This window comes from Entelurus aequoreus, linkage group LG17, assembly GCF_033978785.1.
Source record: "Entelurus aequoreus isolate RoL-2023_Sb linkage group LG17, RoL_Eaeq_v1.1, whole genome shotgun sequence".
Classification (NCBI taxonomy): Eukaryota; Metazoa; Chordata; class Actinopteri; order Syngnathiformes; family Syngnathidae; genus Entelurus; species Entelurus aequoreus.
Genome location: NC_084747.1, coordinates 50,889,681 through 50,914,402, shown reverse-complemented (window position 1 = coordinate 50,914,402; position 24,722 = coordinate 50,889,681). Strand labels below are relative to the sequence as shown.

Below are 24,722 nucleotides of genomic sequence, written 5' to 3'. Positions count from 1 at the left end.
CCAATACGGCCGGGTTAACTTATAAAGTGCAATTTGAAATTTCCCGCCACACTTCCGGTTAAAAACGTTTTATTATGCTGACGTATGCGTGTGACGTCACGAGGGCAAGGGAAGTATTCGGAGCCCGTAGAAAAAGCTCTGTTTTCATTTCATAATTCCACAGTATTCTGGACATCTGTGTTGGTGAATCTTTTGCAATTTGTTTAATGAACAATGGAGGCTGCAAAGAAGAACGTTGTAGGTGGGATCGGTGTATTAGCGGCTGGCTGTAGCAACACAACAAGGACTACTTACCCTGATAGCAGACGCCTAGCCGATGATAGCCACCAAACCCACGGATGAAGTCCTTCGTCGCGCCGTCGATCGCTGGAACGCAGGTGAGCACGGCTGTTGAGGAGCAGATGAGGGCTGGCTGGCATAGGGGGAGCGCTAATGTTTTTATCATAGCTCTGTGAGGTCCGGTTGCTAAGTTGCTAAGTTAGCCTTAGCGTCGTTAGCAACAGCATTGTTAAGCTTTACCAGGCTGAGAATTATTAACCGTGTAGTTACATGTACATGGTTTAATAGTATTGTTGATCTTCTGTCTATCCTTCCAGTCAGGGATTTATGTATTTTGTTTCTATCTGCATTTGAGAACGATGCTATCACGTTAGCTCAGTAGCTAAGTGTGTCACCGATGTATTGTCGTGGAGATAAAAGTCACTGTGAATGTCCATTTCGCGTGCTCGACTCTCATTTTCAAGAGGATATAGTATTATATATATATAGTGGTTTAAAATACAAATCCGTGATCCACAATAGAAAAAGGAGAGAGTGTGGAATCCAATGAGCCAGCTTGTACCTAAGTTACAGTCAGAGCGAAAAAAGATACGTCCTGCACTGCCTCTAGTTCTTCACTCTAACGTTCCTCATCCACGAAGCTTTCATCCTCGCTCAAATTAATGGGGTAATCTTCGCTTTGTCGCTCCGAATCTCTCTCGCTCCATTGTAAACAAAGGAAAATTGTGAGGAATACTAGCTCCTGTGACGTCACGCTACTTCCGGTACAGGCAAGGCTTTTTTATCAGCGAGCAAAAGTTGCAAACTTTATCGTCGATTTTCTCTACTAAATCCTTTCAGCAAAAATATGGCAATATCGCAAAATGATCAAGTATGACACATAGAATGGATCTGCTATTCCCGTTTAAATAAAAAAAATTCATTTCAGTAGGCCTTTAATTTCCTGCGTCATGAGCGTCACTTCGGAAGACCTTTGAGCATGTCACGAGGGAGGTGCAGAGAAACTATCCGTTTGGGGGTCCTTGACCTGAAACACATTGAAGACCCCTGTTGTAGAGGGTATTTATGACTAACCTCTGCTTTTTGTCTGTCTTTTTTTTACCATCCTCAAGAGGACTCGGGATGGAAGCTACCACTACACTTGCAAAGATGCAGGCGAGTGTGCAGAGAGAGTCGCCCCGGGCTGACGAGGCGAGACATGTGGAGAAGGATTGGAACTGTCAGAGACGTCAAGCACTACTAATTATTCGGTTAGACACTGCAGGTAATGTGTGGTTGTGTGTGTGTGTGTGTTAAATAGAGGCTGTGAGGGAGGTCGAGAAGAGCCGGCTTTAGTCGAAGTACAAAATGAAGACGTGGAAGTCGGAGGGGTGACCTACCTCACGTCTGCACGGATGAGTGCGTTTGTATCCAAACATCCCAACATGCACCGCTCAGCTACTTCGGGTGGACTCGGGCCTACAGCGTCCAATCAGCCGTGGCCTTTTACCACCTCGCCGCGGGCACTGTGTGTGTGTGTGTGTGTTTGCATGTGTGTGAGTCCAAGCGTGAGCGCACACATACACACACACATCTGTCGGCGTGTTTATATGGATAGCTACCTCCTCACTACACTGCCTCCCTGATTTATCTTCAAACAGACAGCTCAGCAATCTCTTCCGCCCGCACCTCCATCTCCCGTCTCCTCCTTTATGCTTCCCTCGCTGTCCGACTCGCTTACGCTCACCACCAATCCATCCATCCATCTTCCAAATATTCTCTCCATTCCTCCCCGCCCTCCCCCTTCCGCGCCGCCCTTCTCCGTGCTGTCGTCCATCTGCATTCACTTCCCGCCGGGTGGACACTTCCTTGGATGGCGCTCAAGTGGAAAGAGTTCCGATTTAGTACCGCGGCCCCCGCACTCACGCCGGTGTGATGAAAAATTTAGGGTGGCGACACGGATGAGTGAACATGCGCTCATGTTAGGTTGTGCAAAGTTTGGCCAGGATTCAATGGAGTATCTGTAACCCTTGTAAGGGCAAACAAGGCGAGGACGACTGTTTGACAAGAGGGAGAGCCAAGGCTGCCGGCTCCTTTGGGACTTAGCATGCTAAAAGCTCAAATAGGGCTAACACGCATAAATTATGCAGGGATGTTGGAACCTATCACACCTGAGACCGGTGCCGTGGCTCAATTTGCACACTTCTACACTGCAAAAAGTCAGCGTTCAAAAACAAGAAAAAACCCCACAAAAATGAGGAGTATTTTATTTGAACGAAGCAAAATTATCTGCCAATAGAACAAGAAAATTCGGCTTGTCAAGACTTTCCAAAACAAGTAAAATAAGCTAACCTCAATGAACCCAAAAATACCTTAAAATAAGGATATTCTCACTAATGTACTACTAACTGAGTACGTATTTTCTATTCTTTCATTGAAAATAAAACAGCAAAGTCCATTTGGCTGTCATCTGTTTTAATTATGAGACACAATTGTGTCAAAGTCATGATTTTTTTTTTTTACATGCTTGAAATAAGAAATTATTACTTTAAAAAAGTAGTTTTATACTTGTGAGTGTTGATGACAAACCTTTGCAACAGTTGATATACTAGTTTCAAGCATGTTTTACTCAGTATACACTACCGTTCAAAAGTTTGGGGTCACATTGAAATGTCCTTATTTTTGAAGGAAAAGCACTGTACTTTTCAATGAAGATAACTTTAAACTAGTCTTAACTTTAAAGAAATACACTCTATACATTGCTAAAGGGGTAAATGACTATTCTAGCTGCAAATGTCTGGTTTTTGGTGCAATATCTACATAGGTGTATAGAGGCCCATTTCCAGCAACTATCACTTCAGTGTTCTAATGGTACAATGTGTTTGCTCATTGGCTCAGAAGGCTAATTGAATGATTAGAAAACCCTTGTGCAGTCATGTTCACACATCTGAAAACAGTTTAGCTCGTTACAGAAGCTACAAAACAGACCTTCCTTTGAGCAGATTGAGTTTCTGGAGCATCACATTTGTGGGGTCAATTAAACGCTCAAAATGGCCAGAAAAAGAGAACTTTCATCTGAAACTCGACAGTCTATTCTTGTTCTTAGAAATGAAGGCTTTTCCACAAAATTGTTTGAGTGACCCCAAACTTTTGAACGGTAGTGTAGGTCATAACATCTCAGCTACTAGCTGTAATATCTTACTGAGATCATTTAGGACCAAAACCCTTAAAACAAGTAAAACACTCTAACATAAAATCTGCTTAGTGAGAAGAATGATCTTATCAGACAGAAAATAAGCAAATATCACCCTTATTTGAGATATTTAATCTTCCTTAGATTTCAGTTTTTGCAGTGTACACTTAGACCCCTTCTACACTAAGCTAAGGTTATCCAGGGTATGTTCCACCTAACCTTATCCTTGTCCACAAAAACACAATGCTACCATTTAAGACCACCTCCCTCCTCCCCCCGCCGGCGCAACGCGACCTAGTACGCATGCGCAAAAAAATGGGCACGTCATAGTTGCTTTGTGTGCAAGTTCTTAAATTAAATGTAACTTATCTGAACAATCCCCACTGTTGTGGTATTTCAATTAACTGGAATCCAGTGTGCTGTGGGGCTCTATTGTAGTGAATCACACCTGAGCCATCATAAATAAATAAATAATAAATGGGTTGTACTTGTATAGCGCTTTTCTACCTTCAAGGTACTCAAAGCGATTTGACAGTATTTCCACATTCACCCATTCACACACACATTCACACACTGATGGCGGGAGCTGCCATGCAAGGCGCTAACCAGCAGCCATCAGGAGCAAGGGTGAAGTGTCTTGCTCAAGGACACAACGGACGTGACTAGGATGGTAGAAGGTGGGGATTGAACCCCAGTAACCAGCAACCCTCCGATTGCTGGCACGGCCACTCTACCAACTTCGCCACGCCGTCCCATAAATTCATAAATTAATCAAATATTTAATGAACATGTGAAAGTAAACAACTTGTTAGCAAACTTTATACACTCTGGACTAGAGATGTCTGATAATATCGGACTGCCGATATTATCGGCCGATAAATGCTTTAAAATGTAATATAGAAAATTATCAGTATCGGTTTCAAAAAGTAAAATTCATGACTTTTTAAAACGCCGCTGTGTACACGGACGTAGGGAGAAGTACAGAGCGCCAATAAACTTTGAAGGCACTGCCTTTGCGTGCCGGCCCAATCACATAATATCTACGGCTTTTCACACACACAAGTGAATGCAAGGCATACTTGGTCAACAGCCATACAGGTCACACTGAGGGTGGCCGTATAAACAACTTTAACACTGTTACAAATATGCGCCACACTGTGAACCCACACCAAACCACCAAATTTCGGGAGAACATCCGCACCGTAACACAACATAAACACAACAGAACAAATACCCAGAATCCCTTACAGCTCTACCTCTTCCGGGACGCTACAATATACCGATAATTTTGAAACCGATACGATAATTTCCGATATTACATTTGAAAGCATTTATCGGCCGATGATATCGGCAGTCCGATATTATCGGACATCCCTAATACAGATGAAACTTTTTGTATTTTGCTCTATGACTTATTTTTTTAATTCAATAAAGTCGCTCACATTCTTTATGAAAGTGCTGCCAGTCACAACTTCCTTTGGCCCCATTGCGGGTTAATTTGCAGTCGTATTCAATAAAATAAAAATAAAAAAACGGTCAACGCGTAAGATTCTTTGAGCGACGGATTCCGCAGAATGATTCGCCGGGCAAACTGACTATCAATCAATCAATCAAAGTTTTTTTTATATAGCCCTTAATCATGAGTGTCTCAAAGGGCTGCACAAGCCACAACGACATCCTCGGCTCAGATCCCACATCAGGGCAAGAAAAAACTCCACCCAATGGGATACAATGAGAAACCTTGGAGGGGACCGCAGATGTGGACGTTGAGTGGATCTAGTTAATAGTGTGAGAGTCCAGTCCTTAGTGGGACCAGCAGGGGGATCATCTTGAGTGGAGACAAGTCAGCAGCGCAGAGACGTCCCCAACTGATGCACAGATGAGTGTTCCACCCCCGGCTCCCGACTTTGAACCTCATCTGTGGTCACCTAGTAACCCCTCCACGCAGGGGAGGGGGGCAGAGCAGAAAAGAGACGGCAGATCAACTGGTCTAAAAGGGGGGTCTATTTAAAGGCAAATGAGTTTTAAGATGCGACTTAAATGCTTCTACTACTTTGTTAAGCACAATGTCTGCTTGTACGATGACCGGGATTGAACCAGGTCAAACTTTGGGCGCAACTTTTCATCAAAAACCGAATCATACGAAAAGTGGAGCATACCAAAAACTAGGGATGTCCGATAATGGCTTTTTGCCGGTATCCGATATTCCGATATTGTCCAACTCTTTAATTACCGATACCGATATCAACCGATACCGATATCAACCGATATATGCAGTCGTGGAATTAACACATTATTATGCCTAATTTGGACAACCAGGTATGGTGAAGATAAGGTACTTTTTAAAAAAATTAGTAAAATAAGATAAATAAATTAAAAACATTTTCTTGAATAAAAAAGAAAGTACAACAATATAAAAACAGTTACATAGAAACTAGTAATGAATGAAAATTAGTAAAATTAACTGTTAAAGGTTAGTACTATTAGTGGACCAGCAGCACGCACAATCATGTGTGCTTACGGACCGTATCCCTTGCAGACTGTATTGATATATATTGATATATAATGTAGGAACCAGAATATTAATAACAGAAAGAAACAACCCTTTTGTGTGAATGAGTGTAAATGGGGGAGGGAGGTTTTTTGGGTTGGTGCACTAATTGTAAGTGTATCTTGTGTTTTTTATGTTGATTTAATAAAAAATAAAAAAAAAAATAAAAAAAACGATACCGATAATAAAAAAAACGATACCGATAATTTCGGATATTACATTTTAACGCATATATCGGACATCTCTACCAAAAACCCTAGGTTGCACACTTGCCGGCATTGACGATCGCCATAATATTTATTCGCTTCTTCTTCTTCTCTTCCTCTAACACAGGACTTGGAGAGTTAGCTCACACAAACAATGGCCGTCATTGCATCTCTGTACAAGTACTAAATGTCCTCATAATGTGGGTGACACTCTGAACACACACTTGGCTTCAACCTGTGAAGCGCACATTTTTCTTTCAAACACTTTTTTTGGTAAACATGGGCATGTGACCATTAACCTATCACATGTGTTAGGTAATTGTATGACCACACACACGCACACACACACACACACACACACACACACACACACACACACACACACACACACACACACACACACACACACACACACACACACACACACACACACACACACACACACACACACACACACACACACACACACACACACACACAAACACACGCACCTTTACCGCAACGTCGTGCCAAATTAAATGTGCAGACAAACCGATCACGTGACACATATCATAACACACATTTGTCACGTAAAACAAACACCCTGACATGTATATATAAATATATATAGCGTGTGTGTGTGTGTGTGTGTGTGTGTGATTTGCTTTGTTGAGACTTTATGATGAAACATGAACACTTGACGCTAATTCAAACCATATGACGGGACCGCTGTTTGATCTCTGCAGGCTCTCTGACTCACCAAGTGTGAGTGTGTGTGTGTGTTTGCGTGTGTGTGCGTGTGTGTGTGTGTGTGTGTGTCATTGCGGTTTGGAACATTTCCCCCCTCTCAACCGCTGACCCATAATCTATGAGAGGTTGTGGGCTAATGGGCCCACCCACAATCAGGAAGCACATACACACACACGCACACACACACACACACACACACACACACACACACACACACACACACACACACACACACACACACACGCACACACCTGCGTATGCAAATATGAAGGACCATAAGGGCCGCGTTGAAGAGTCGTATTGTTACAATAGAGTAGGACACAATGTGAGTGTGAATGTTGTCTGTCTATCTGTGTTGGCCTATGCGATGAGGTGGCAACTTGTCCGGGGTGTACCCCGCCTTCCGCCCGAATGCAGCTGAGATAGGCTCCAGCACCCCCCGCGACCCCGAACGGGACAAGCGGTAGAAAATGGACGGATGGATGGACACTTTAGCAGTGCTAGCATAGCTACAGTGCTAATATTAACTACAACGTAATGGGAGGTAGGCCTATTACCCCCCTAAGAAGAAGAAAATATTTAGAAAGAGTTTACCGTATTTTTCGGACTATAAGGCGCACTTAAAATCCTTTCATTTTCTCAAAATTCGACAGTGCGCTTTATAACCCGGTGCGCCGAATGTACGGAATAATTTTGGTTGTGCTTACCGACCTCGAAGCTATTTTATTTAGTATATGGTGAAATGATAAGTGTGACCAGGAGATGGCAGTCACACATAAGAGATACGTGTAGACTGCAATATGACTCAAGTAAACAACACTAGTTTCCGGCCAAACTATGAAAAAAAACTGTGACTTATAATCGGAGAAATACGGTAATACATCTTTGAGAAGTGTGTACCGGTACTTTGAATCGAACTTTATTGACCGGAAGTTGCATAAGCCAAGCAGATACATTTGCGGTATGTTTTTTAATTGCTGATGCGTTTTAATTGATTTTTAAATGCGCCAGAAAATAACCCGTTTTGTACACTGTTCAATGCACAGTAGGGTGTAAATGTGTTCCTGTATAGTATTTATCCAGCAGTGATCCTGTGGTGACATCAACTATGGTATTTTGAGAGGTAATCATTGAAGTCGGAGATCACTGTAATCTAAGTAAGATTAAATATCTCAAATAAGGGTGACATTTGCTTATTTTCTGTCTGATAAGATCATTCTTCTCACTAAGCAGATTTTATGTTAGAGTGTTTTACTTGTTTTAAGGGTTTTGGTCCTAAATGATCTCAGTAAGATATTACAGCTTGTAGCTGAGATTTTATGACCTATATTGAGTAAAACATGCTTGAAACTAGATATGAACTGTTGCAAAGCTGTGTCATCAACACTCACAAGTATAAAACTACTTTTTAAAGTAATAATTTCTTATTTGAAGCATGAAAAAAAATCATGACTTTGACACAATTTTGTCTCATAATTAAAACAGATGACAGCCAAATGGACTTTTCTGTTTTATTTTCAATGAAACAATAGAAAATACGTACTCCTATAGTAGTACAGTTGGCACAGTACAGCAAACTGACACTTAATATTTAAAAAGCATTTAACATGTGACATTTCTAACAATTTTGAACAGAAATAGTTCATGCACATTCAGATACATTTTTCAAAATCACAATTTTGGCCGGGGGCCGGGCTGCGTATATGCGCACTAATTGAAAGAGCACGCACTTGGCAGAATGATGTCATGTTATCGATGGAAAAATGCATTTTTAGACCATATGATTTGCCTGAGCGGCTAGGAGACCCCGAGAGTAACAAGCGGTTGCCTTGTTGCCTTCTATTAAGAAAAATACATTCGTTTTTAGTATAAGTTTGCTGGTTTCAAGAAATGTAATGCTGAGCGCATATCATTATGTCAAGATAATGGCACTAGCATTTACTTCATTTAAGAATATATTTCAACATATTGAGCAAAAAGGTCTCACTTTTTTTTTTCTACCAAGAATAGTGCACTTGTTATTAGTGACAATATACTTATTTTAAGGTATTTTGGGGTTCATTGAAGTTAGCTAATTTTACTTGTTTTGGAAAGTCTTGACAAGCCACATTTTCTTGTTCTATTGGCAGATAATTTTGCTTAGTTAAAAAAAATAACCCTCATTTTTTTTTTTTTTTTCTTGTTTTTGAACACTGACTTTTTGCAGTGTGGTAAAGACATCTACCTCAACAAAAGGTAGTAAAGATAATTACAACCCACCTATATCCACCACTGTATATTTGGAAAATGCATTCATTTTTAATACGTTAATGTTCTTCAAATAGCCTAGTGTACACTACCGTTCAAAAGTTTGGGGTCACATTAAAATGTCCTTATTTTTCAATGAAGATAACTTTAAACTACTCTTAACTTTAAAGAAGTACACTCTATACATTGCTAATGTGGTAAATGACTATTCTAGCTGCAAATGTCTGGTTTTTGGTGCAATATCTACATAGGTGTATAGAGGCCCATTTCCAGCAACTATCACTCCAGTGTTCTAATGGTACAATGTGTTTGCTCATTGGCTCAGAAGGCTAATTGATGATTAGAAAACCCTTGTGCAATCATGTTCACACATCTGAAAACAGTTTAGCTTGTTACAGAAGCTACAAAACTGACCTTCCTTTGAGCAGATTGAGTTTCTGGAGCATCACATTTGTGGGGTCAATTAAATGCTCAAAATGGCCAGAAAAAGAGAACTTTCATCTGAAACTCGACAGTCTCTTCTTGTTCTTAGAAATGAAGGCTATTCCACAAAATTGTTTGGGTGACCCCAAACTTTTGAACGGTAGTGTATATTGACGTAGATTGGATTGGTTTTAGCATCTTTAGTGTACTATTGCATTAAAATCTCTCCCGCATCCTTTAATTCTTAGATTTTTAGACCATATGATTTGCCTGAGCGGCTAGGAGACCCCGAGAGTAACAAGCAGTTGCCTTGTTGCCTTCGATTAAGAAACATACATTCGTTTTTAGTATAAGTTTGCTGGTTTCAGGAAATGTAATGCCGAGCGCATATCATTATGTCAAGATAATGGCACTAGCATGTACTTAATTTAAGAATATTTTTCAACATATTGAGCAAAAAGGTCTCTTTTTTTTTCCTACCAAGAAAAGTGCACTTGTTATTAGTGAGAATATACTTATTTTAAGGTATTTTTGGGTTCATTGAAGTTAGCTAATTTGACTTGTTTTGGAAAGTCTTGACAAGCCAAATTTTCTTGTTCTATTGGCAGATAATTTTGCTTAGTTCAAATAAAATACCACTAATTTTTTTCTTTTTTTTTTCCTTGTTTTTGAACACTGACTTTTTGCAGTCTAGGTGGAAAACGCACGGCCCGCCACTGAATATTATGTATTATATTGTTGGACTGATTGATATTCTGTGTGGTTTTTGTAAATAAAAAAAGAGTCGTAAAAAAAAATCTAATTCTGCTTAGGGCCCTAATTTATGTTGGTATATAGTTTCTAACATGTGGAGCTCATAAACAGGTTACAGTGACAACATTACTTTGAACACAGCTCTATTTCACTGCATCAAGAAGAGGTCAGGATGTTGACTGCTCATAAACCTTATAATTTGGATTTGTATTTCTGGCTCTGGGACGGGGATTTCGGTCTGCGTCAGTCAGTTGGTTTTCTGAGCAACAACTTTCTCCTCAGAGCAACTTGTGGAAAAGCAATTTCACTGATGTGGGCTTTAAAATCCGCACCACTGGTGTCACATGCATCATTGCTAACCACCCGAGCATCCAGTCCTGCTATAGTGCTCACAGCTATGTGGCCTGACCATTGTGGGCTCTGACCACCCCCATCCCACCCCCGCGGACAAACACACACACATACAATTTCATAGACAGTTTTGTCCCCCCCCCCCCCCCCCCCCCCACTAGCATGCCTTGCATCCTAGGAGCTTAGAATGGACTTTGAAACATTTAAGGGCAACAAAAGTCAGCGGCACGTCGTCACGCTAGCCCCCAGTCTGGCTGGGACTTAAGTCTGTCTGCCTTTCATTAGGGGCGCTAATTCCCCAGGGAGTGTTTAACACACCACACACACACACACACACACACACACACACACACACACACACACACACACACACACACACACAATGCGTCAGCAGCGTTTGCTGACTTCTTGCAGCCACTGTGGTGCTTTGTTCCCTTCTTAGCACAGAAAATGTCTCCAGCAGACCCATCGACAAAACACATTACAGTATATTTTCTGCGTAGCGACTTGTGATGTCTGTGGGCAACGCGGCGGATTTCGTGGTTTGCACTGTCGCCTCACTGCATGAAAAGAAGGCTGTGCGTAGGAGACAGACAGTCCAAACGTTTACAAGGCGTTACAGGAGGGGGGTAAAGAGGGTGAGATCCGGCTGAAACTGGGCTGTTTTTATTAAGAAAATGGAAATTTCTTGGTAACAGTAAGAATTGAATATATAAGAAGATTGCACTGTGATGCAACAGATCACAAAAGATAGCTCTGTAAAAAAAAAGCCTCTGTTACGCATCTCAAAATAAACGTACTTGAATTTGTACCACTTTGATACTTTAACTAGTAATAATAATTTGCATAACAATTCATTTATTACACTGAACAAAAATACAAACAACACTTCTGTTTTTGCTCCCATTTTTCACGAGTTGAACGCAAACATCTAAAACTTTTACTATATACACAAAACACCTATTCCTCTCAAATATTGTTCACAAATCAGTCCAAACCTGCGTTAGTGAGTATTTATTCTTTGCCAAAATAATCCACCCCCACTTCACAGGTGTGGCATATCAAGACGCTGATTGAACAGCATGATTATAGCACAGGTGTGCCTTAGGCTGCTAGGCTGCCCACAATAAAAGGCCACTTTGAAATGTGCAGTTTTATAATAATAATAATAATAGATTTTATTTGTAAAAAAAGCACTTTACATTGAGTAAACAACCTCAAAGTGCTACAGTGTATTGACAAAAAAATAAAATAAAATAAAAAGATAATAAAAAAAAACAAAAAAATAAAAACTACAACAGCCCAATAGCTAGAACTAGTATAAATACACTACCGTTCAAAAGTTTGGGGTCACCCAAACAATTTTGTGGAATAGCCTTCATTTCTAAGAACAAGAATAGACTGTCGAGTTTCAGATGAAAGTTCTCTTTTTCTGGCCATTTTGAGCGTTTAATTGACCCCACAAATGTGATGCTCCAGAAACTCAATCTGCTCAAAGGAAGGTCAGTTTTGTAGCTTCTGTAATGAGCTAAACTGTTCTCAGATGTGTGAACATGATTGCACAAGGGTTTTCTAATCATCAATTAGCCTTCTGAGCCAATGAGCAAACACATTGTACCATTAGAACACTGGAGTGATAGTTGCTGGAAATGGGCCTCTATACACCTATGTAGATATTGCACCAAAAACCAGACATTTGCAGCTAGAATAGTCATTTACCACATTAGCAATGTATAGAGTGTATTTCTTTAAAGTTAAGACTAGTTTAAAGTTATCTTCATTGAAAAGTACAGTGCTTTTCCTTCAAAAATAAGGACATTTCAATGTGACCCCAAACTTTTGAACGGTAGTGTATATCTTTTAAAAGGCTTTTTTTTAAAAAAAAAAAAAAATAAAAGAAGGGTTTTTAAGCCTTTTTTAAAAGCATCCACAGTCTGTGGTGCCCTCAGGTGGTCAGGGAGAGCGTTCACAGACTGGGAGCGGCGGAGCAGAAAGGCCGGTCTCCCATAGTTCGTAGCTTTGTCCTCGGGAGGTTGGAGGAGGTTAGCCTGTCCGGAGCGGAGGTGTCGTGTGGAGGATTTGGGGTTGAGTAGTTCTTTGAGGTAGAGGGGGGCATTTCCATGGAGGCACTGGTGGGTTAGTAGGGAGACTTTGTATTCAATCCTGAGTGGAACAGGAAGCCAGTGAAGGGATTTGAGAATTGGTGTGATATGGTCGTATTTCCGCAATCTCATCAGGATCTTAGCAGCACTATTTTGTATGTATTGCAGCTTCTGGATGTTCTTGCTTGGGATCCCGACAAGAAGTGTGTTGCAGTAGTCTTTTTTTATCACACAGCACAATGCCAGAAAGGTCGCAAGTTTTGAGGGAGCGTGCAGTTGGCATGTTGACTGCAGGTATGTCCAACCAGAGCTGTTGTCCGTCAATTGAATGTTAATTTCTCTACCATAAGCCGTCTCCAAAGGTGTTTCAGAGAATTTGGCGGCACATCCAACCGGCCTCACAACCACAGACCACGTGTAACCACACCAGCCCAGGACCTCCACATCCAGCAGGTGCACCTCCATGATCATTTCTACCGCTTGTCCCTTTTGGGGTGGCGGGGGGGGGGGGGGGGTCTCAGCTACAATCGGGCGGAAGGCGGGGTACCCTGGACAAGTCGCCACCTCATCGCAGGCCCGACACAGATAGACAGACAACATTCACACTCACATTCATACACCAGGGACCATTTAGTGTTGCCAATCCACCTATCCCCAGGTGCATGTCTTGAGGTGGGAGGAAGCCGGAGTACCCGGAGGGAACCCACGCAGTCACGGGGAGAACATGCAAACTCCACACAGAAAGATCCCGAGCCCGGAATTGAACTCAGGATAACTCAGGACCTTCGTATTGTGAGGCCAATGCACTAACCCTTGTGCCACCGTACTGCCCGGAGTTTATTATATTATTGTTTATTATTATATATATATATATATATATATATATATATATATATATATATATATATATATATATATATATATATATATATATATATATATATATATATATATATATATATATTGTCATTTTATATATTATAAAACATAGAGCTACTACACCCCCCTTGTGGTCTGTGCCGTCTACTCTCCCTGTAAACATAACACTGTAATGCACTGTATGTAAGTAAGGGGTCCCCCGCTCCATCTCTCTATCAGTTTGGGGGTCCTCGACCTGGAATACATTTGAAGACTCCTGTTGTAGAGAGTATTTATGACTAACCTCTGCTTTTTGTCTGTATTTTCTTACCATCCTCAAGAGGACTCGGGATGGAAGCTACGGGTTATCCGGCTTAGTGTAGACATAGCCTCAGTCTCTTTTCATATACCTTCGTTTGCTCGCAACGAAGGAAGCTAACGAGCTAATAAATAGCCGACAAGTGTCACGGTTGCTCGCCGAGTTGATAAGAGGATTTCACGTCACACGCTCAAGCTCGACGAAAGGATGAGGACGGCGTCCGAGGGGATGGTGCAGCAACTGTGTTTACTCACAGGACACGCCGTCATGTGATCCGGTGCGGTTTTTACGATGACTCTCGCGATTTAAACTGTCTTTACGAGTAATGCGTGAGAGGAAACACTAATTGATTTCACAATGTCACTAATCTAACAGTCAGTGTTTACCGCTTTGCTCATCAACGCGGGAGAGAAAGCATCAGACTGTTGTCAGTGGAAATGCGTGTGTGTGTTTGTGAGCACTGACACACACTCCAGTCGCAAAGTTTTGCCTTGGGCCCCCGAGAACAACATCCTTGTTTGTTGGTGCTAACATCTGATATTTTTCTACCTCCACGCTTGCTCGTCACGGCCTTTCAGTCACAAGCAGATTTGTCTTCTTCTAATGTCCTTCTCATAACGGGCCGTAGAAAATCACTTTCAGACCTTTAATAATTGCTCCTCCCCACTTTTGTCCAGCGTCTCTTTCAGGACCTTCATCAAGGGCTGTTTTTCTTTTTCTTAGTTGAACGGCGAGTTAATTGATTGAACTGCTGCTTTATTACCTCCCCCAAGCACAAATGGTCGCGGACAAGAGGTTATCTGAGAATATCGCTTTGTTATCTTGTTTGTTAGTGGTGTTATGCAAAATACAATGAAATGATCTGGAAATTGATTCTCACTTTTTACTCAGCAGAGTAAAGGATGACTGTCACGTCATGTCACGACGGGTTTTTTTCGCAGCTTACTGCAAGGTTTGTTCTCCCAGGAAGCAAAACTGACGGCTCCGGACGAAGGCGTGAAGGTAGGATTTGATTTATTTACAAATCCCGTTTCCATATGAGTTGGGAAATTGTGTTAGATGTAAATATAAACGGAATACAATGATTTGCAAATCATTTTCAACCCATATTCAGTTGAATATGCTACAAAGACAACATATTTGATGTTCAAACTGATAAACTTTTTTTTTTGGCAAATAATCATTAACTTTAGAATTTGATGCCAGCAACACGTGACAAAGAAGTTGGGAAAGGTGGCAATAAATACTGATAAAGTTGAGGAATGCTCATCAAACACTTATTTGGAACATCCCACAGGTGTGCAGGCTAATTGGGAACAGGTGGGTGCCATGATTGGGTATGAAAACAGCTTCCCAAAAAATGCTCAGTCTTTCACAAGAAAGGATGGGGCGAGGTACACACAACTGCGTGAGCAAATAGTCAAACAGTTTAAGAACAACAATTCTCAAAGTGCAATTGCAAGAAATTTAGGGATTTCAACATCTACGGTCCATAATATCATCAAAAGGTTCAGAGAATCTGGAGAAATCACTCCACGTAAGCGGCATGGCCGGAAACCAACATTGAATGACCGTGACCTTCGATCCCTCAGACGGCACTGTATCAAAAACCGACATCAATCTCTAAAGGATATCACCACATGGGCTCAGGAACACTTCAGAAAAACACTAAATACCAATCGTCGCTACATCTGTAAGTGCAAGTTAAAGCTCTACTATGCAAAGCAAAAGCCATTTATCAACAACACCCAGAAACGCCGCCGGCTTCTCTGGGCCCGAGATCATCTAAGATGGACTGATGCAAAGTGGAAAAGTGTTCTGTGGTCTGACGAGTCCACATTTCAAAATGTTTTTGGAAATATTCGACATCGTGTCATCCGGACCAAAGGGTAAGCGAACCATCCAGACTGTTATCGACGCAAAGTTCAAAAGCCAGCATCTGTGATGGTATGGGGGTGTATTAGTGCCCAAGGCATGGGTAACTTACACATCTGTGAAGGCACCATTAATGCTGAAAGGTACATACAGGTTTTGGAACAACATATGCTGCCATCTATGCGCCGTCTTTATCATGGACGCCCCTGCTTATTTCAGCAAGACAATGCCAAGCCACATTCAGCACGAGTTACAACAGCGTGGCTTCGTAAATAAAGAGTGCGGGTACTTTCCTGGCCCGCCTGCAGTCCAGACCTGTCTCCCATCGAAAATGTGTGGCGCATTATGAAGCGTAAAATACGACAGCGGAGACCCCAGACTGTTCAACGACTGAAGCTCTACATAAAACACGAATGGGAAAGAATTCCACTTTCAAAGCTTCAACAATTAGTTTCCTCAGTTCCCAATCGTTTATTGAGTGTTGTTAAAAGAAAAGGTGATGTAACACAGTGGTGAACATGCCCTTTCCCAACTACTTTGGCACGTGTTGCAATTATTATTTGCACAAAAAAAAAAGTTAATGAGTTTGAACATCAAATATCTTGTCTTTGTAGTGCATTCAATTGAATATGGGTTGAAAAGGATTTTCAAATCATTGTATTCCGTTTATATTTACATCTAACACAATTTCCCAACTCATATGGAAACGGGGTTTGTAATATACTGTAAATCACCCAACTACCAAAATACAGGCAAACAACAAAAAGGCAAATGTGCCGATAGCACGAGAGACAAAGACTTAGCATAGGCTATGGCATGAAACAAACAAAACTTACTTGGCGTAGGCGTGACGCAAACAATGAAGCCAGGACGAGTGATAAATAAATAAATGATAAATGGGTTATACTTGTATAGCGCTTTTCTACCTTCAAGGTACTCAAAGTGCTTTGACAGTATTTCCACATTCACCCATTCACACACACATTCACACACTGATGGCGGGAGCTGCCATGCAAGGCGCTAACCAGCAGCCATCAGGAGCAAGGGTGAAGTGTCTTGCCCAAGGACACAACGGACGTGACTAGGATGGTAGAAGGTGGGGATTGAACCCCAGTAACCAGCAACACTCCGATTGCTGACACGGCCACTCTACCAACTTCGCCACGCCGCCCCTCAGTGATCAACAAAGGCAGGCTTAAATAGTGTCTCTTGATTACAAACAGGTGTGTCCCGAACGCAAGAGGCAGGTGAAAATCATAAGCCGCCATGGAAACTAAAACAAACAAGGGTGCACAAAAACAGGAACTACTGGAGTCTTAAATCTAACAGAAAATAACAAAAACATGATCCAGACCACAGATCATGACACGTCAAGGGCCAGTGAAAAAATTGTCAACTGCATTTTAACCCTTGGGGAGACCTGGGACCTTTGTGTGTCTTTTTTTTTTGCATTTGAAGATGATATAATGCAACAGAATGTTCATTTTAAAGGTTAGTGGGCCACAGCAGTTGTAAAGGAATTATTTTATATATATTTTTGGATTGTCCGTTCTTTGCGAAGCCATTTTTACCAGAAGCTTATGAGTGAGTATACAGTGGAGTTCCCCGGGACCCTTTTGTCCCACATTGACTCCCTTTTATAATGGACATTTTTTTGATATACTGTAAACCTGTTATTTCATACTGCTTTTTCCATGAAAACCAAATGAATCCAAGCATTTCCCTTTAAAATAGGAAATGTCATGATCCAAGGTCTGGATCATGTTTTTGTTATGTTCTGTTAGTTTTGGACTCCCTTAGTTCCTGTTTTTGTGCACCCTTGTTTTTTACCATAGTTACTTATTATTACTGCCTCGTCGACGTCTGCTGCTTCCACGCCTGCCTCGCCGACGACGTGCCTGCCTCCTCGTCACTGGACGGTTCATGAACGCCTTGGGCGCCAATGGCAGCGACGCCCAGGACTTGGGGGCAGTACTCAAGTACTGCTGAGGTTCTGGCGTCTCTCCCGCCCACCTCCCCGTCGGCCACGGATGTGGCCGTTCCCTGGTCGCCCGCCTTGCCAAGTGCAGCGGCGTTCAATGCGTCGCCCCTACTTGACTCTCCCTCGCTGGTTGCGGGGACACTTGATCTGGCGACCCACCGCCAAGTCCCCCCTCCGCCCTCCCATGACTCTTGATCTTGCTTTGGGTTTTTTTTTGGACATCTGGAATCTGTCCTTGAGGAGGGGGCACTGTCATGATCCGTGGTCCGGATCATGTTTTTGTTATGTTCTGTTAGTTTTGGACTCCCTTAGTTCCTGTTTTTGTGCACCCTAGTTTGTTACCATGGTTACTTATTATTTCCACCTGGCTCTGATTAGTGTTCGCCTGCTCACCTGCTTCGCGAGCACTAATCAGAGGCATTATTTAAGTTTGCCTTTCCCAGTCAGTCGTCCTGGCGTCATTGTTTGCCTCATGCCTTGCCACGCAAGTCTTGTTAGTTTCATGCCACAGTTCTCTGAGTATTGCTTGTCCATAGTCAATGCTAAGTGTTAGCTTCTGCTTCCTGCGCTAAGTTTTTGTGCTTCAGCTCCAAGTGCGATCAGCGCGTTGTGCCTTTACCTTGTGTTCCTTTTTGTTTGTACCTCTTTGAGTTTTGGATAATTAAATCATGTTCCTACCTGCAAGTCCTGTCCGGAGTCGTCCGTTTGCATCCCGGGAGAACGAACCTCGCATCAAGCTGCAACCGAACCGTGACAGGAAAACATTTTTAGAAGTGTAATTTGACCCCTCAAGCACAAGATACCGCCAGATTACCATAGGGTACCATATTTTCATATTAGACGCATAGTTGCGGGCATCGCGGTGGGGCAGGGGTTAGTGGTTGTGCCTCACAATAAGAAGGTCCTGGGTTCGATCCAAGGGCTTGGGGTCTTTGCATGTTCTCCCCGTGACTGCATGGGTTCCCTTCGGGTACTCCGGCTTCCTCCCACCTCCAAAGACATGCACCTGGGGATAGGTTGATTGGCAACACTGTCTGCATTAAGCCGGATAACTCCTTAAAAGAATAATTATTTAGCCTAAGCACTGTTTCCAGCCACACTAAACCAGCGTTTAGGTTCCCCTCCTTGGATAATTTTTTACACGGGTAAGAGCGCCATGTATTTTTTGAATCTCCGGCTCTTAGCTTTGTATGGACTCATCGATCGTTTACGAACTGACTTCGGAGAGGATGTGACGCCAGAAAGACCGCGTCCCACACAGGAAGTGACGTCAGAAAGAACGCGCCACAGCCAGCTTCATAACAGACGCTAGTAGAAATCACACATGAATACCTTAAAAGAATGAAACGCGCAATTGCAGTTATTTTGGATACAACACTGCAGAGGTTGCCCTCTAGTGGGTTCTTCAGACCACCACACACTGCCAGGAGAGCCAGGAATTATGGGTATGGTCGCAAAGTCTTTTGCTTTTTAGCAAAGTGTCTTTTCTGCGTCTGTGTCTCTCAGCAGCACCTCCAACCCCCCTACTCGTCTCGTCACGGCTCCTGCTAATAAAGGCGACAGGTGATTAGATAACAAGGCCCACCTGGGCCATCTACGCACCTGTTGCTGTCTTCGAGGGCCGGCCCTGGCACACCCCGTTCCGCTGCAGGCCCGCAGGCCACGCCCCCCTCCACAAACACATCTCAACACGGCTACATAGCAATGTTGAGATTCTCGTTGTCTCCCCCTTCGACAAATGGACAAAGTTTTTCGCTAAGTAGTAACACAGCTGACCCGGACATTCCGAAAGTTCTCTTGCCGTTCCTCTGGCACAACTCACTCGTTGACAAACATATCCCAGGCCTTATCCAAAACTGTAGCTCAACATTGCTATGTAGCAGTGTTGAGATGTGTTTGTGGGGGGGGGGGGGGGGGGGGGGGGGGGGGTGGCATGCGGGCCTGCAGCGGAAGCGGGGTGTGCCAGGACCGGCCTCGAAGACAGCAACAGGTGTGTAGATGGCCCAGGTGGGCCTTGTTATCTAATCACCTGTCACCTTTATTAGCAGCAGCCGTAACGAGACGAGTAGGGGGAGTTGGAGGTGCTGCAGAGAGTTGTGTGGTCCTCTGTTGTCCTCTGTGTTTTTAAAATTTTGATTTCTATTTATTGTTTTAATTGGTTTTACCCTTTGAAATTGTTTTTAATCATATTTATTTTTATATTGTTTTCATATTGGTTTTTATATTTATTTATTTATTTTGTTTTTATTCAGTCATTGGTGGAGCTAAGGATAATATTTGAATATTGTCTTTAATATTGTTGTGCAGCACTTTGGAAACATTTTTGTTGTTTAAATGTGCTATATAAATAAAGTGGATTGGATAGTGTGTGAATGTGAGTGTGAATGCTGTCTTTCTATCTGTGATGAGTTAAGTTAAAGTACCAATGATTGTCACACACACTAGGTGTGGTGAAATTTGTCCTCTGCATTTGACCCATCCCCTTGTGTCTTGTCTAGGGTGTACCCCTCCTTCCGCCTGAATGCAGCTGGGATAGGCTCCAGCCAATCCCCGAGAAGGACAAGCGGTAGAAAATGGATGGATGGATGGACGCATAAATGCTTTGAGTCTGCCAAAAACCAGGTTGGTGAGGTTGGTAGTGACATAAGAGTTGTAAGGATGTGGTTACAAAAATATTGTGTGTGCATGCACACATATGGCATTGTTTGTGTTTTTGCCATAATAAACTGGGGTTTCTTTGACAATAAGGACTTTGAAAAAACAAACTTTATATCGACGGATAAATCTAAAGTTGATCTGGAGATTTAAGTCTTTTAAGTGTTTTATGGCAGAAATCCTTTTCGGTCCCCGGGACTTATAACATTCAGCACATTTGCGGGATTCCCAAGGTTCAAAGACGTGTAACTTTGCTTTCTGAAGAGTTTTTGCTCATGTTTTCATTTTGCAGCAAGATTTCAAAATGCTTAAATCAAGCGGTGCGCTTTCACATCCTTTTGTGAGAAGCAGTAACATCTTGACCCCTTTAAGCTCAGTCACGCTGCCGGATGATTTTTGCTTTTTTTCCTGCAGATTATCATCCTTATTTGACCAATTTAGCAAAGCCAATGACTTGATGTTGTGTGAACAAAGGCAAATTTTACAGTTTTTGCATGCAGAGCATCATAAATAGAGCATAAATATCAAAATATAATGCAGTCCGTATTGACAATGAAAGGGTTCTCACATGATGGGACGTTCCAATTCTAATTTGTACAAACAACTCAATAAACTTTATATTTCTGCACAGAAGGGTTTTACGAGAATTTGTTGTTTAAAGCGTGTCAATGTGTTCCGAACATAATTGGGTTGAATGAAAAAATATATAAAAGTTGTTAAGTGTATCAGGTTTTTTAAACATCCATCCTTCTTTTTACAATTTTTGGATTAAAGGAATGTTATTTTTACAAAAAAACTATTTTTTTTAAATTAATTTTGTAGGTGTCAATACAGTTGTTTTTCTTTAATTAGGAAAAAATAATAATGAAAGTTTGTAAGAATTTACTAATTAAAAAGAAAAATCCTAGAAAACTTTATTTTAATTTAAAACAAAAACGATACGTGCTCTTCGAAGTTTTTAAGAGATTTTTAATGTTTTTGAAGATTAAGAAATTATTTTGTTTGAATGTTTTTGTTAATTATTAAAACCAGATTTTATGAGGTTTTAAGGAATCCTCAAAAATGTGATTTTGATTTTAATACATAATTCAGTTAGTCTTAAAATAGGGGTGCTCCGATACAATATTTGGTGTCTAATATCGGTCCGATATTAGCAAAAATCATCTTGCGTCTAAAATCTCTGTTTTAAAAAGTGTGTGATACGTTTTTTAGGAGTTGATCATGGAAAATGTAGCTCTTTTTAAAATTTTCAATTAAAAAAACTAATGTCCAGTTTTAGTGCTTTATTTAAATGTTTTCATTCAAAGTTTTTCAAGAATCTTAAACATATTTTTGTGTACATTTTCTCATTAAGTTTTAAGGATGTACTTTTTTTTAAGAATCCTTGAAAATATGTTTTTTTGTTGTTTTTTTTTTTAAAGTTTGTGATAAGTTTTTTAGGAGTTGATCAAGCAAAAAACAACAACAATTTAGCTATTTTTAAAAAATTTTCAATTAAAAAACTAATGTCCAGTTTTAGTGCTTTATTTAAATGTTTTCATTCAAAGTTTTTCAAGAATCTTAAAGATATTTTTGTGTACATTTTCTCATTAAATTTTAAGGATGTACTTTTTTTTAAGAATCATTGAAAATATGGTAAAAATGTATTTTTTTAAAGTTTGTGATAAGTTTTTTAGGAGTTGATCAAGCAAAAAACAACAACAGTTTAGCTCTTTTTAACATTTTCAATTAAAAAACTAATGTCCCGTTTTAGTGCTTTATTAAAGTTTTTCAAGAATCTTAAAGATATGTTTGTGTACATTTTCTCATTAAGTTTTAAGGATGTACCTTTTTTTTAAGAATCCTTGAAAATATGGTAAAAATGTATTTTTTTAAAGTTTGTGATAAGTTTTTTAGGAGTTGATCAAGCAAAAAACAACAACAGTTTAGCTCTTTTTAACATTTTCAATTAAAAAACTAATGTCCCGTTTTAGTGCTTTATTTAAATGTTTTCATTCAAAGTTTTTCAAGAATCTTAAAGATATGTTTGTGTACATTTTCTCATTAAGTTTTAAGGATGTACTTTTTTTAAGAATCCTTGAAAATATCGTTAAAATTAAAAAAAAAAAGTTTGTGACACGTTTTTTAGAAGTTAATCAAGCAAAAAAAAACAATTTAGCTCTTTTTAAAATTTTCAATTAAAAAACTAATGTCCAGTTTTAGTGCTTTATTTAAATGTTTTCATTCAAAGTTTTTCCAGAATCTTAAAGATATTTTTGTGTACATTTTGTCATTAAGTTATAAGGATGTACTTTTTTAAATAATCCTTGAAAATATGGTTAACATTTTTTTTTTTTTAAAGTTTGTGATAAGTTTTTTAGGAGTTGATCAAGCAAAAAACAACAACAATTTAGCTCTTTTTAACATTTTCAATTAAAAAACTTATGTCCAGTTTTAGTGCTTTATTTAAATGTTTTCATTCAAAGTTTTTCAAGAATCTTAAATACATTTTTCTGTACATTTTCTCATTAAGTTTTAAGGATGTACTTTTTTTTAAGAATCCTTGAAAATATAGTAAAACATTTTTTTTTTAAAAGTTTGTGATAAGTTTTTTTATGAGTTGCTCAAGCAAAAAAACAACAACAATTCAGCTCTTTTTAAAATTTTCATTTAAAAAAACTAATGTCCAGTTTTAGTGCTTTATTGAAATGTTTTAATTCAAAGTTTTTCAAGAATCTTAAAGATATTTTTGATGTACTTTTTTTAAGAATTCTTGAAAATATGGTTAACATTTTTAGCGTCATTTTTAAAGTAACACAAACAAATGTTTTCATTTTTAAAATGTTAGTTTTTGTAGTTTTTCAAGGGCCCTAAAATGTGTTTTTATTCCACTTCACTTGTGTTTAATATGCATAATAGTGAAGTCTGTTTTTTTTGTTTGTTTTTGTTTTATAGTCCATGTAAAAAGATATTTAAGGAAATATGACTTTCCTTTCCAGCGGATGTACATCATTTTTCCTGTACACTGTAGACAAGACGAAAGAGGAAGAACATCTTTTTTTTATGGCTCATTGATCTCCTCCATCTGACAGCTGGATGTGCCTCACCAGTAGTGTTCCAGCGCGTGTAAACTAAAGAAAAACCCTCCACTTCCTTCTTTAAACGCTCCCTGTTGCGATTTAGTTAGCGTGAATACAAATGTGCTGTCAGTTAACTTGAAAAAACCACGACTGTTGTGCTGCGTCCAAAAACCACAAAAACACATGTCTACTCGTCCTTCCTCTTCTGCTTTCAATTCTCGCCGCTGTATGGCTCAATATCCTGTTTGACTGAGAGGAAGGGGTCTGTCTGACCTACATGTCGCCCTAATTGCTGCCATCCTTTGGCTCGCCCGCCTTGACATGTGACCTCCTCCAAACACCCTAATTGGTCCGCGTGATCCCACCTCGTTAAATCGACCGTGGTACTAATGCTGGGTCTAATGCGGACTGCGGCATCAGCGCCAGTCTGTATTTACCCTCAGATCCCGGCAGATAGGAGGCTCGCCATTACACGCTAAAGCTCGGCTAATAGATTTAGCATTGATCCACCAAGGCTGTAAAATGGCTCAAAAGGCTAACAAAAACCCCCCCCAAAAAGCTGTTACAAACAGACTGTAAGCGAAAAAAACAAAACAATTTCCCTTATACCAGACGTGGGCAAAATAAGGCTGGCGGGAAGTCCCAACTTAAAAAAAATAACATTTATATTTTTTAATTTTTTAAATCAAAACTACCGATCTAGTGGTTAGAGCAGGGGTGGGCAATTAATATTTACCGGGGGCCGCATGAGCAACCTGAGCACTGCTGGAGGGCCACACCGACAATATTTCAATTAAATGTTGCTCAAATTATTTTTGATATACCGTAAGATAAATAATAATAATAATAATTTCATTTTGGCCCTGCGATGAGGTGGCGACTTGTCCAGGGTGTACCCCGCCTTCCGCCCGAGTGTAGCTGAGATAGGCTCCAGCACCCCCCGCCACCCGAAGGGAATAAGCGGTAGAAAATGGATGGATGGATGGATAATTTCATTTAACCTAACTTAACTTTATACAAAAGCAGATTGCTTTTGATGGTTTCATTTTTAACACTGTCTTACACAACACTTCCTGATGTATAATACAATGCAAAAATGTCAATTTCTGTCACTTTATCCTGTATCCTCTTTAAAAGTCCAACATTTTTCCCCGTCAGATTT

At 40.4% G+C, this 24,722-nt stretch overlaps 1 long non-coding RNA gene across 1 annotated transcript; it reads left to right on the top strand.

The window, feature by feature from the left end:
- The first annotated feature begins 1,397 nt into the window (after positions 1 to 1,397).
- On the top strand, positions 1,398 to 23,923 carry LOC133632985 (uncharacterized). The gene is made up of 3 exons (XR_009821744.1): positions 1,398 to 1,529; positions 20,345 to 20,468; positions 23,480 to 23,923. It is a non-coding gene; the product is annotated as an uncharacterized LOC133632985 (long non-coding RNA).
- Positions 23,924 to 24,722: the final 799 nt, after the last annotated feature.